Source organism: Camellia sinensis, chromosome 6 (assembly GCF_055761805.1).
Source record: "Camellia sinensis isolate YWXY chromosome 6, ASM5576180v1, whole genome shotgun sequence".
In the NCBI taxonomy this organism is placed as follows: domain Eukaryota; kingdom Viridiplantae; phylum Streptophyta; class Magnoliopsida; order Ericales; family Theaceae; genus Camellia; species Camellia sinensis.
In genome coordinates, this window is record NC_138966.1 from 12057802 (window position 1) to 12070996 (window position 13195).

The following is a 13195-nucleotide window of genomic DNA, read 5'->3' on the forward strand; positions in this document are numbered from 1 at the left end:
GATCTTGATGTTCCCATTGCTACTAGAAAGGAGGTTAGGTCATGTACTCAGCATCCTATTACAAATCATGTCTCTTATTCTAATCTGTCTCCCTTATATAAAGTCTTTCTGTTTAAGATTTCTTCTGTGAGTCTGCCTAACAATTTTCAGGAGGCTCTCACTATTCCTGAATGGAAACATGCCATGATGAAGAAGATGAGAGCTCTCAGCAAGAATGGCACTCGGGAGTTAGTGGAGTTATCTAGAGGCAAAAATCTAGTTAGGTGTAAGTGGGTGTACACTGTAAAACACAAAGCAGATGGTTCCATAGAACGGTACAAAGTAAGATTGGTTGTTAAGGGTTTTACTCAGACTTATGGGGTAGATTACCAGGAGACATTTGCACCAGTTGCTAAGATAAACTCTGTGAGAATACTACTCTCTCTTGCCGTAAATCTGGATTGGCCACTTCATCAGTTTGATGTGAAGAATGCCTTTTTTCATGGAGACCTAGAAGAAGAGGTCTATATGGATATTCTCCCTGGTTTTGAGGATGCTAAGTTCAAAGGTAAAGTGTGCAGGCTTCAGAAGTCACTTTATGGGCTAAAGCAATCCCCTAAGACTTGGTTTAAAAGGTTTGCTCAAGCTATGTTAAGATATGGGTTCAAGCAAAGTCAAGCTGATCACACCTTAGTTGTGAAATACTCCTTACTTGGTAAGACCACAGCTCTTATTGTCTATATTGATGATATTGTTATGACAGGAGATGACGTTGATGAGATTCCTCGGTTAAAAGAATACTTAGCCAAGGAGTTTGAAATCAAAGACTTGGGCAATTTGAAGTATTTTTTGAGCATTGAGGTAGCTCGGTCCAAGGATGGCATCTTCATATGACAGAGGAAGTATGTACTTGACTTGCTAAAGGAAACTAGAATGCTTGGAGGTAGACCATGGGAGATATCAGAGGCTAGTGCGTAAGCTCATATACTTATCCCACTCACGTCCAAACATTGCAATAACAGTGAGCATGGTTAGCTAGTTTATGCATGCTCTGAGATATTCCCACTTAGAGGCAGTTATGAGAATCCTGAAAATCCTGAAGGCTTCACCTGGAAAGGGTCTCTATTTCTCAAAATATGGACATCTCAGTATGGAGGCATTCATTGATGCGGATTGGGCTGGATCAGTCATTAATAGACGATCAACTTCTGGATATTACACATTTGTTGGAGGCAACCTAGTCACGTGGTGAAGTAAAAAATAGAATATGGTTGCTAGATCTAGTGCTGAGGCAGAATTTAGGGCTATGGCTCAGGGTGTATGTGACTTGCTACGGATTAGACTATTATTGGGAGGCTTGGGGATCCATCAAACTGATTCCATGAGATTGTACTGTGACAACAAAGCCGCAATCAACATAACTCATAGTCCAGTTCAACATGACAGAACTAAGCATGTGGAGATTGATAGACACTTCATCAAGGAAAAACTCACTAGTGACACCATATGTATTCCATTTGTGAAGATTAGAGACCAACTAGTAAATGTTTTCACCAAGGGTATAGGAAACAAACCATTTCATGGCATTCTCAACAAGTTGGATATGAGAGATATCTTCGCACCAGCTTGAGAGGGAGTGTTAGAATATGAAAGAATAGTTATTATATTTTATTCTTATTTTATTTTATTTTTCCTTGATTGATGTAATAGACTGGCTCATAATTTATGCTTTATAGGACTCCTGTAATTATTCATTATTATCAATATAAGAGGGGATGAGGTGTAATCTTTTGCCCTAACTCTTTCTCTTCTCTAAACTTACAATTTCTGCTTGCAGGATCAGCGGGGGTTGGTTTGACACCACATATTATCTCCGTGAAAGCTGGAGAGGTTTGTCTTTCTCTTTTTTGTTCTTCTTGATTAATGCAATTAGTCATCAATTTGAATTTTTGTTGTCTATGATGATTTTCTTGTGCCTCTGAGCTAGATTTTGCTGACCAGTGTTATTTCTTCTTGTAACCTATGGTCAACTAGGCCTGTATCTATGGCAGGAGTTCTATAGCTATTTACTTATTGTATTCATGCCGTGTAACTAGCAGTTGTGCATGTGTATGAACTATTAAAAGTTATTTGCTTATTCGCTTGGTTTTATGCAAGAAAATTATTTCCTGTGAATTTCTGCTGTAATTGTTGTTTTTCTTCTTTGTTGTTTTTTTGTTTGTTTTTAGTCTGTAGTGAAGTAGTAGTTAAATATGTTCAATTGTGTTAATACTATGGTAATGTAAACATGTCTCTAGAGTGTTTTATTTTTGCAGAATTCTTGGATTTTTGTTATGAATTCATGTTTATTGATTAGAATTATTAAATTATTATTGTATAATATCATCGATGGACATTGACATGGGTACGCCCATAAAGATTATATCCCACCGTTTAGGGCCCAATACATATCTCAAATACTAAAGCCTAGCACTGCTAAAGCCCCACATAGCAATAAGAACCAATGACATCAAGACACGTGGCGAGAGAAGGGCGAGCCACATCAACAGACAAAGATCTGCAAAGTTATTGCCACGACACATCGCCATTAATAAGGCCCCTTACAGCATTCATTGCGATAACCCCTCTCCGTCGGGACAGCACACCCTCACCCTGAACAAGGTAAGCTACAGCATAGACTTTCGGCCAAGGTGATAGGTCGGAAGGGACAACGAAATGATTACCATAGGATATAAGCAGATGTTGAAGACAAAAAGAAGGTTAAGCTTTTCTATCTCTAGTCTATCTCTACAATCCACTTTCTTCCTAACTTGCTCGTCGGAGGGTTCACTGGGGGACTTCCCGTTCCTTATTGGACTTTTGTGCAGGTTCCCCCGTGGTCTTGGTCATTTAGACATAGGCTTGAGGAGCGTGGATCAGTCCGACCCGTTCCACCTGGAACGAACTGTTTTATCAGTTGGCGCTGTCTGTGGGAACGAACTGTTTCATCATGACCTTGGTTAGGCTGTGCTGGCTGTCGGGGAGGGGTGTGCCGGTGGTTGTTTCTGATGGGTTCAGTCCGCTGCCTCTACTGAGGGCGAGTATCCATGAATCGGCTGAGGCGTCCTTGACGAATCAAGCCCTCGACCTGATCTTTGAGGTTAACACACTCCTCGGTATTATGGCCGTGATCCTGGTGAAAACGGAAATATTTGGACTGGTATTTCCGATTGGAAGGAGTCCGTGATGGTTGGGGCCATTTTAGGGGGTAGTCCCACTGGATCTGATGGAGGACTTGTTCCATAGGGGAGTTTAGGGGGGTGTACCGCTTGAACTGGCCGGGCGGTCAGGCTGGGGCCGATCGGTCGGTTCTGGGGGGTCGGTTAGTGTACTGAGATGTTTGGTTATTGTACTGGGTATTTCTGGTTTCTAAATCTTTCCTTTTTTCCCTGGGGGTCGGGTTTTTGGTTATACGATCTTGTTGAGTGGCTAGGGAATCTTCAGCATTCATATATTTTGGGGCTTTGGAGAGTAGGGCTGCCATGGAGGTCGGGGGGTTTTTAGAGAGAGAGAAAAGAAAGTCAGACGATCGCAAACCGGCCATGAAAGTCGTAAGGAAGACCTTGTCATCGTTTTTCGCTACTTGCAGGGCTTCGGTGTTGAAGCGGGCAACAAAACTGCGTAGCGACTCCCCCTCAGTCTGACGGATGTTAAGGAGTTGGGTTGCCGAACGCCGCTAGCGCTGGGCTCCAATGAAATGGCTAAGGAAAGAGTCACTGAAGTGCTAAAAAGTGAAGACAGAGTCTGCTGGCAGTTGACTAAACCAAAGTCGAGTGGACCCCTTGAGTGTCACGGGGAAAGCCCGGCACATGATCTCGTCAGGGAAAGCATGGAGGATCATGAGGGTCCTGTAGGTCTCCAAGTGGTCGACTGGGTCCGTCGTACCGTCAAAAGAGTCGATGGTGGGCATTTTGAACTTGGGGGTAGAGGTTTATCCCGGATGGAGGCGACGAATGGCAAGTTGGCTGTGGTAGAGGGTTTATGCTGGATGTTCTGCATGACCCCTTGGAGTTGGAGCTTCATGGCTCGGAGTTCTGCGTCCTAGAGAGGAATGTTGTCACCACCGGAGGGCAGCGGGGGCTGGACGCTACTGGCCTCTCCTTCAAGGGTTAGTGCCGGGACCGATGGATGTGGGGGTCGGGGTGGTGGATTTACATTTGAGGGAGGAGGTTGTAAGCCTTCCAAGTTGGGTGGATTAGGCTACAGGATAGTATGGCACGGGCTCGTTCTTGGTTGGGGGAAATATTTGGGGGTGGTGGAGGAGGCATGGTAAGGTTTCTTTGGAGTAAAGCATTTATCAGGGCTTGGTTTTGCTCGGCCATGCGGTTAATGCTGTTGGTAAGCTCGATGAAATACTGTGGTGGGTTGTTTGGATTGAGGGGGTTGGCTTGGTGGTCGACAGCGTTATGGTGAGAAGCCATGGATCTAGTCGTGACCATACACTTTGATGGGTAGCAAGAAAAGGTTGTTGGGATAGGGTTTCCGGTGACAATGAGCACAACTGGCGCGTGGAGCAAAGCGTTCCCACAGACGGCGCCAACTGATGAAACAGTTCGTTCCAGGTGGAACGGGTCGGACTAATCCACGCTCCTCAAACCTATGTCCGAATGACCAAGCCCACGGGGGAACCTGCACAAAAGTCCAATGGGGAACGGGGAGTCCCCCAGCGAACCCTCCGACGACCAAGTTAGGAAGAGAAGTGGATTGTAGAGATAGACTAGAGATAGAAAAGCTTAACCTTCTTCTTGCCTTCAACGTCTTCTTATATCCTCTAGTAATCATTTCGTTGTCCCTTCTGACCTGTCCCCTTGGCCGAAAGTCTATGCTGTAGCTTACCTTGTTCAGGGTGAGGGTGTGCTGTCCCGACGGAGAGGGGTTATCACAATATATGCTGTAAGGGGCCTCATTAATGGCAATGTGCTGTGGCAATAACTTTGCAGATCTTTGTCTGCTGATGTGGCTTGCCTTTCTCTCGCCACGTGTCTTGATGTCATTGGTTCTTATTGCTATATGGGGCTTTAGCAGTGCTGGGCCTTAGTATTTGAGATATGTATTGGGCCTTAAACGGTGGGCTATAATTGTCACGCCCCAAGCTCTGTGACAACGCCGCACACTCATATAAGTGAGCATGCAAGGCTAAGAATCCAATCACATAACCCACAAAATAAAATACTCAAATTAAATCCTTAATTGTCATAATGCCAAAATCCATAAAAATAAATAGTTCTCAAATGAAAATGTCCACCAAATCCACTAATTTAATCCACTAACAAAACAATAATCCAAGTACTTAAATCATGGTCCTACTCTCGGCACTCCCACATGTAAAAAAAAGATCCCGTGCAGCTCTACTCTTCAGAATCTGAAAAAAAATAAGAGTAAACTAGATAGCCCAGTAAATAACCAACCATCACTGCTAGCTGGATCAAGTATACAAAAATAAATAAATAAATCGATAACCAATAAATATAATTTTTTTTTCTACAGTTCAATAAATGAACAATTATTTGTAAAACGGTTTCATAGCTAAAAATAAACAATGTACAATACATTTTAATTGAAAATCCAACAAGATAATTCAAAGGAAATTCGTTGTTCAAATCGATGGTTCGATATTCAGATGGTTCAATGATTTGATTCACAAAACCAAAGTCTTAATGACTACGGTCACTTAGCCCGTGACAAGGCCCAGAACCACACATAGGCCGGTGGTAAAGCCCCAAAAGAAACTAGTTTCTGTGCCAATAAATAACCCCCATTGACTAGGGTCCAAATCATAGTCAGACTAGAGTGATGTTCAAAATTCAAACAATACACAACTTTTAAATAAAATATTCGATATTTTCGGAATAAATATTTGGTACAATTTTCAGAATAGTTTCACAAAATATTCAAATCGATGTTGTTTTATACTTGACCCATATTTTATTTTAAGAGAACATGAATGCTATAAATAAATATTTATAATTTTAAACGATTCAGTAGGAATAAAAATGAACCAACAGTGATAGAGGGTTACTTACCTTCGAACAACTAAAATAATATTTTCCAAGCTAATCTCAATTTACCAAGATCCACCTCAATCTCACAAACCTAATAAAATATTACACCGCATAAACAATTATTATGTGCACCCATCCATCTCTTCTTGTAACAACAATAGAATAAATTAACCCAATAGTATTAGGAACTCCCACGATTTAGCATCAAAACAAAGCCATCACGGCTTCAGAAATTCTCAACCCATATTATTCTCTTGTTGTTTATATACATGTAAAAATTTGTAATTGCTTGTAGTCAATCGTGTATCTCACAAATACACCACCATTAAACTTAACCTATCACATATCAATCTCAAAATATGAACCACCCAAATGGGATGCAAAATACACTCTAAAATTGAGCAAAATTGAGGCCCCCAACATAGACTATATCAATATATCTATTTAATCATATATGCCCATAAAATCATTTATTGATATATTAACACTAAAATCATAGATAGGAATACAATAAAATAAATCTTACCTAAGTGATGAATAAAGCAAAACCACCACTCTTATGAATCCTCCCTCTTTCTTGGTTTGGGTTTCTTTTCTTTAATTTTAAACTTTTCCAAACCCTTGCTTGCTACCTTCACCTTTGACTCTTCCAAACCCTTTCTGCAGCTCTTCTCTTTTTCTTTTTTTCTTTTTTTTTTCTTTTACCTTCTCAAACCCTAGCCGCCTATGGAGCAATTCATAGCCTCTGTTTTGTTTGTTTTCCAAGACTTAAAGCCACAATAGGTGGGCTTATTAACCTAATTTCTCAAAGTTACAAAATTACCCATCTAAGTAATAGGAAATATAATGCCATCTCATAACTAATTCTTTGATATTAATAAATGACTCATATAAGTTAATTTAATTACTAATCTATCCAATAAAATAATCCTACACACAACTTGGGTTTTACAATAATCTTTATGGGCTTACCCATGTCAGTTCCAACTCCTTCTTCAACCTCGTTTTCTCCTCCATTGCCCTAGCACGCTCATCTTCCAGCTCCTTCTGCAACCCAACAATCTTCAGGTCTGCTTCATCCCTTTCTTTGATTTGCTGGGCGCACAGTTCTTCATTGCTGGTCATAGCCTCTTCAAACCGCTCGGTGGCAACTGTGCAGGCATTTTGAGCATCCCCCAGCTTCTTCTGCCCGCCAGCCAACTGGAACTCGAGCGACACTATCTTGCGGCGTTCGTCCTCTAGCTCCAACTTGACCGCGAGCAGCTCAACATGGACCCAAGCGGCAACATTGCGCTGCACGATCACCAACATCTCCATCTTCTTCGCCTTCTGAGCCTCTTCCAACCCCCTAGCGCAAACGCTCCGTGCGGTCCTCCTCCACCCCGCAGTTTCACTCCTCAAACTCTTAAGTTGGGCCTTCACCTCCTCCAATTTGGCCTTCAGAGGCTTCACTTCACGTTTTGCAGCCGCTGCCTTTCTCAGCAAAGCCTCTGCTAAAGTGGTCGCCTCCATTTGGGCAGAGCACAGCCCCCTTAGCAGCTCAGCCTCATTGAACCTGGTGGCAGAGCGCACGGCTGCTTCGTCCACTATGCCCAAGAGAAGATCTGCCGTTGTCCTAGCTGGGCCTTCTTCTCCCTCTAGTCGCCCAGCCACTATGGGGGCGTGATAGATGGCATGCTTCAACCTGACCACCTCTTTTTGGGGTGCAGGCCCCCCTTTAGGCTGTTGCTCCATCACTTCCTTGGGGTCGGCTGACCCACTATCCACTTGCATCTTAGGCATGGCACTCATGTGCGTTTCTCCCCTCTTAGTCCCCCTGACCTTTGTCCCTTTGCACCTTTGGGACAACCACCTTTCCTGGGGTCACCCTCACTACCTTTTCCCCTACTTCCAGCCATAGGGGTGTCCTCCCTACCGACCCTCGCCTTCTTCGATCCAGGCGCATCTGTAGCCCCCTCAAGTACACTCCTCCTTTTTTTCTTCTTCTTCAGAGCCTCCCCCTCCTTGTTTGCCCTTTCCTTCACTGGATCAACTTGGGGCGGTCGTGGCTCAAAACTGCCCAAGTCCTTCTCCCCTAGCGGCTTGGGGTGCGGTCGGATGCATTCCCTCGCGATCGGCTTCGGAACAGGCCCCAGTTGGGTCTTCTTGTACTTGTCTGCTCGAGCGAACAACCTCCTCTCCTCCTCCTCCCCTGCCTTTCTCTGCGCCTCTGACTCCTCTCTTGCTCAATCCTCCTCCAACGGTTGCGGCCCTAAGTCCAGGGCAAACAACTTTGAAGGCAGGACCAACTCGTCCCACGTCACCCCCTTTTCTTCCCTCCATTCCGTCACCCTCTTTACTCGGTCCTCAGCCACCTTGTCCAATTTGGGCTCAACCGATTTGGTGGGCACCTTCCATGTCGTGCGAATTCCCTCCCCACCGTTCACTGTTACAAAAAACTATCTCGGCCTCCATCCCTTCACCGACGATGGGAGACTCGCCACCAGCCCCCGCCCTGCCATCGCTTGCAAGGTGACCTAGGTCTCCTGCTGACCGGATACCTTCTAATAAGAGAAAAACTCGTCCACGGACATTGCCGTCCCCCCAGTCGCCTGCAACCAGGCACTCGCGCACGCCATTGCCATTTTCAGGCATTTGGCATCAGTTGCCTGGCGCCGCCTCCAACCTGTTTAACACCTCCACCACCACTTGGGGGAGAGGTAGCCTCAAACCCCCTCGTAGTGCCTCATCGTATAAACTGAACTTGCCCGGTCGCACATCTGATGCCCTCTCCGTGGATTCGGGCAGTCTTAGCCCTATCTCCGACGGAATTTGATACTTTTTCCTTATTCCCTCGAGCTCCTCCACTCTCAGTACGAATTTGTCTGGCTTGGTGTGCCAATGGTCCGGCTCCACCTAGCTAATTGGTCTTGCGGCCGAGATCATTGTCCTGGGGTGAGCTCGCACAACTTGACTCGCTCCCTGCCCCTCCCTACGCTCCATACGATATTGTTCTGCCAAACCTACCGCATCGTCGTCGCCTAGTGGATCAACCCTTGCGTTTGTTGCTTCCTCTTGGGCCATCTCTCTCGTGTGTCTGCGAATCGCTTCGGATGTGGGCGCAAGAAAATCCACAAAGTGTTGCAGGGGCGTATCTCTAGCAACAAAGGAATTTACACTGGGAATGTTTTGATGTTTTGCAAACAGATAGGTAAAGCGAATAATACCAAAGGACCAAGGCTTGTCTGTATTCCAAGGGTCACAATTAATTCTCGCCAGTTTGAAAATTTTCAAAAATCCGCCCAAACTGTCTTTTCAACACCCTATCATGACCTATTGTTTCACTTATTGCCCAACGCCTAACCTCCCCCACTACACGATTCCGTTACGTGTACGACCACGATCCACTGCCCCTTTCCCCTTCCCTGTCTATTCCACTTCACTCCAGCACGTGTCACGCCGCCTCTCAAGCCCCGCGCCACACCACTCGGCCACCCTTCGCGGTCGGCCCTCCTCTTGGTTGGTCCCTCCACTCGACTACCCTTCGCGGTCGGCCCTCCTCTTGGTCGGTCCCTCCACTCGGCCACCCTTCGCGGTCGGCCCTCCTCTTGGTCGGTCCCTCCACTCGGCCACCCTTTGCGGTTGGCCTTCCTCTTGGCCACCCTTCGCGGTCGGCCTTCCTCATGGTCGGCCACCCTTCTCGGTCAGCCTTGACCCTGCCGGTTCCTCGCAACCCTCATTTTTTTCATTATTCCCTTCGTTAGACTAAAGCTGCACTTGGGAATGGGGGACTACTGACATGGGTAAGCCCATAAAGATTATAGCCCACCGTTTAGGACCCAATACATATCTCAAATACTAAAGCCCAACACTGCTAAAGCCCCACATAGCAATAAAAACTAATGACATCAAGACATGTGGCGAGAGAAGGGCAAGCCACATCAGCAGACAAAGATCTGCAAAGTTATTGCCACGTCACATCACCATTAATGAGGCCCCTTACAGCATTTATTGCGATAACCCCTCTCCGTCGGGACAGCACGCCCCCACCCTGAACAAGGTAAGCTACAACATAAACTTTCGGCCAAGGTGACAGGTCGGAAGGGACAACGAAATGATTTTCAGAGGATATAAGCAGACGTTGAAGACAAGAAAAATGTTAAACTTTTCTATCTCTAGTCTATCTCTACAGTCCACTTCTCTTCCTAACTTGCTCGTCGGAGGGTTCGCTGGGGGACTCCCTGTTCCCCATTGGACTTTTGTGCAGGTTTCCCCGTGGGCTTGGTCATTCAGACATAGGCTTGAGGAGCGTGGATCAGTCCGACCCGTTCCACCTGGAACGAACTGTTTCATCTGACATAACTGAATTTCAAGGCCATTTATTTGTTGTAGCCTTTAGGTCCATACAATTGTGCCTTGTTAAAAGGAAGCAAAATGAGTCTACTTTCATTTTCATTTATCTAGTAGGATATCACACACAATAAAATGTAAGTCAGGATTTCTACGAAATCTGTGTCATGTTTTAAGTTGCAAGGATCTGCATTCATTCTCTGGTTCTACTTATAATGTCTCCCCAGAACATGAGTCCATCTTACATCTTTTTGTCAATATTAAGTTCGCTATGTTAGGAACTTTCCCGATTATATGAGCTCCCAGTGTTTTCCCCTATTTCAACTGCAAGGAACACTAGTATATCTAAAGCTTTATACCAACATTATTTGGGTTCAACTTAATTATATCTGAGTATAATTGGTTAATTATGTCACATGTCATCTATGTTAATGCTTGTGAAAACTTAATTGCATACACATACTTACCTTTTTAAGCATTTAAGAAGTTCTGGACATAGAAATGCATCTATTATTGTTATTCTGGTGTTAATTTTTGATTTTTAGCATTCTTGGGAAAAATAATTAAAACATCTATATATGTATTGATTTTTTTAGATCCTTTTACAAAGTATAATAAGTGCTCAAGAACCTTCCCAACTAAGCGCTCAAGTGTTTGACGAGTGTTGGACAGGGCACAGACACTACTTTCTTCGAATCGTCCATGCTTCGCACTTTCTATACAATCCCTTGTTGCGTGTTGTAGTAGATGCTTGTTAATCAATATCAATCAATACAAGGGATGAACCAACAAGACTAGAGTATTCTGTGTTGTAGTAGATGCTTGTTAATCAATATCTATCAATACGAGGGATGATGATTTGGAAGTTCTACCCTGTCTCCAGTGTGATATATATTTTAGTGTTCTTACCAGAGTATGCATGCTCTAATCTGTGATATCATATTCATGTTTAATAGAATTCTAGTCTTCATAATTAGTATTTATTGTGCTTGTGATCCTATAAAAAGCTCACTGTTCATGTCAAATTGTGTTGATGAAGAAATTTGTTACTAATTTTTAAGTGATTTGTGTTTTCAGGATGTGTCATCAAAGATAATGTCATTCTCTCATCATGGTCCTAGTGTTGTTTGCATCCTGTCTGCAAATGGCACCATATCCAATGTGACTCTTAGCCAAGCAGCAACCTCTGGTGGAACTGCAACATATGAGGTTTGTTTGATTGTTGGTTACTTTGTTATTGACCTTGCTTTGCAATTATTTGCAGCGGAATACAAACTTGTTTACTCTTTGAAATTATTACAAGTTTCTATTGAATATCCTGACTCATGAAGTCCAAGTATGTATTGAAAGTACAAAATATGCTGAATTTGCAATTGGTGGCTCTAAGCTCTAAATTATGTATTTGTTGTTATTGTTACTTTTCTTTTTCAAGTGTCCATACTTGAAGGACTGCCACATTCAATAGGAAAATATAGCTGATTTGAGAACTAATGATAAATTGTTGTTTATTTGTTTATTATTGAATAATTCCAGTAGGGGAGTCAGGCGCACCATTTCAGTTTGTTTGGGAAGTGATCTCTTCGTGTAGGTGTTTAATTCATGTGTTATTCAGCTGCACAACCCATTTGTTATCATTTATGATGATTCTTCAGACATTTTCTGCCTCGAATGGTCATCATTTTGTGTATTTAGGCATTAAATATTTTTTTCATTTTCTGCCTCGAATGGTCATCATTTTGTGTATTTAGGCATTAAATATTTTTTTTTACCAAATTATTGGTCTGTCTTAATAATTTTTTCTTATGCAGGACCAATTTGATATACTGTCACTTTCTGGTTCATTTCTGCTGACATAGGTAGGTGGTCAGTGGAGCAGAACTGGTGGGTTGAGTGTCCCGTTAGCTGGACCAAATGGACATGTTTTAGGTGGTGGTGTTGCAGGGCTTCTAATTGCTGCATCTCCTGTCCAGGTTTGTCTGCTTCTGCGGCAAATCTTTGCATATTATGAGAAACTGGGCACGTTGATTTCGTATTTCATATTCTATCAACATCTTACAAATGAAATATATCAGTACTGGTGAAGGCATGTCCAAGATTTAGAACCCTTATTTTGAGCTTTTACAATTGGGGTAATATGTAGAAGAAAAATCTCAACAGTAACAATAGGTTGCCTTGGGCAGTCTAATATCCAACAACCCAAAGTTGTGTTTTCCAGATCAGAAGCGTAGCGCAGTTGGAATAATGAGAAATTCCAATTCATAGTTATTTTCAAAGCTAGCATTATGGGGTTATAGTAGGCTTTCCTTTCTATCTAATGGCACCGTTAATGGTGGGCTTCTTCCTTCATTGTAGGTAATTGTGGGTAGTTTCATCACAGATGGTAGCAAGGAATCAAAGCCAGTGCTCCAAATGGAACCCCTATCTGCTACACCAAAGCTCACCCCGGGTGGCAGTGGAACAGGTGCTAGCAGCCCTCCATCACACGGGACACTCGGTGAATCGTCTGATGGGCCTGGGAGTCCACTCAACCAGAGCACAGGAGCTTGAAACAACAGTAACCCCCAAGGCATCTCAAGCATGCCATGGAGGCAGGGGCATAACCAGAAATTATGCTAAGGGGGGGCTGAGGTGTGTGCGTAACAAATATTTAGTTTTGGTACATTATTAACTAAAGATAATTTCTTATGTAATGAAAAAAAAATATTAGGTTCATTCATTCTCTGGTTCTACTTATAATGTCTCCCCAGAACATGACTCCATCTTACATCTTTTTGTCAATATTAAGTTCGCTATGTTAGGAACTTTCCCAAGTATATGAGCTCCTAGTGTTTTCACCTATTTCAACT

The 13195-nt window shown here is 43.4% G+C and overlaps 1 pseudogene; it reads left to right on the forward strand.

The window, feature by feature from the left end:
* The first annotated feature begins 1246 nt into the window (after positions 1–1246).
* LOC145793167 (AT-hook motif nuclear-localized protein 10-like) lies at positions 1247–12965 on the forward strand (annotated as a pseudogene).
* Positions 12966–13195: the final 230 nt, after the last annotated feature.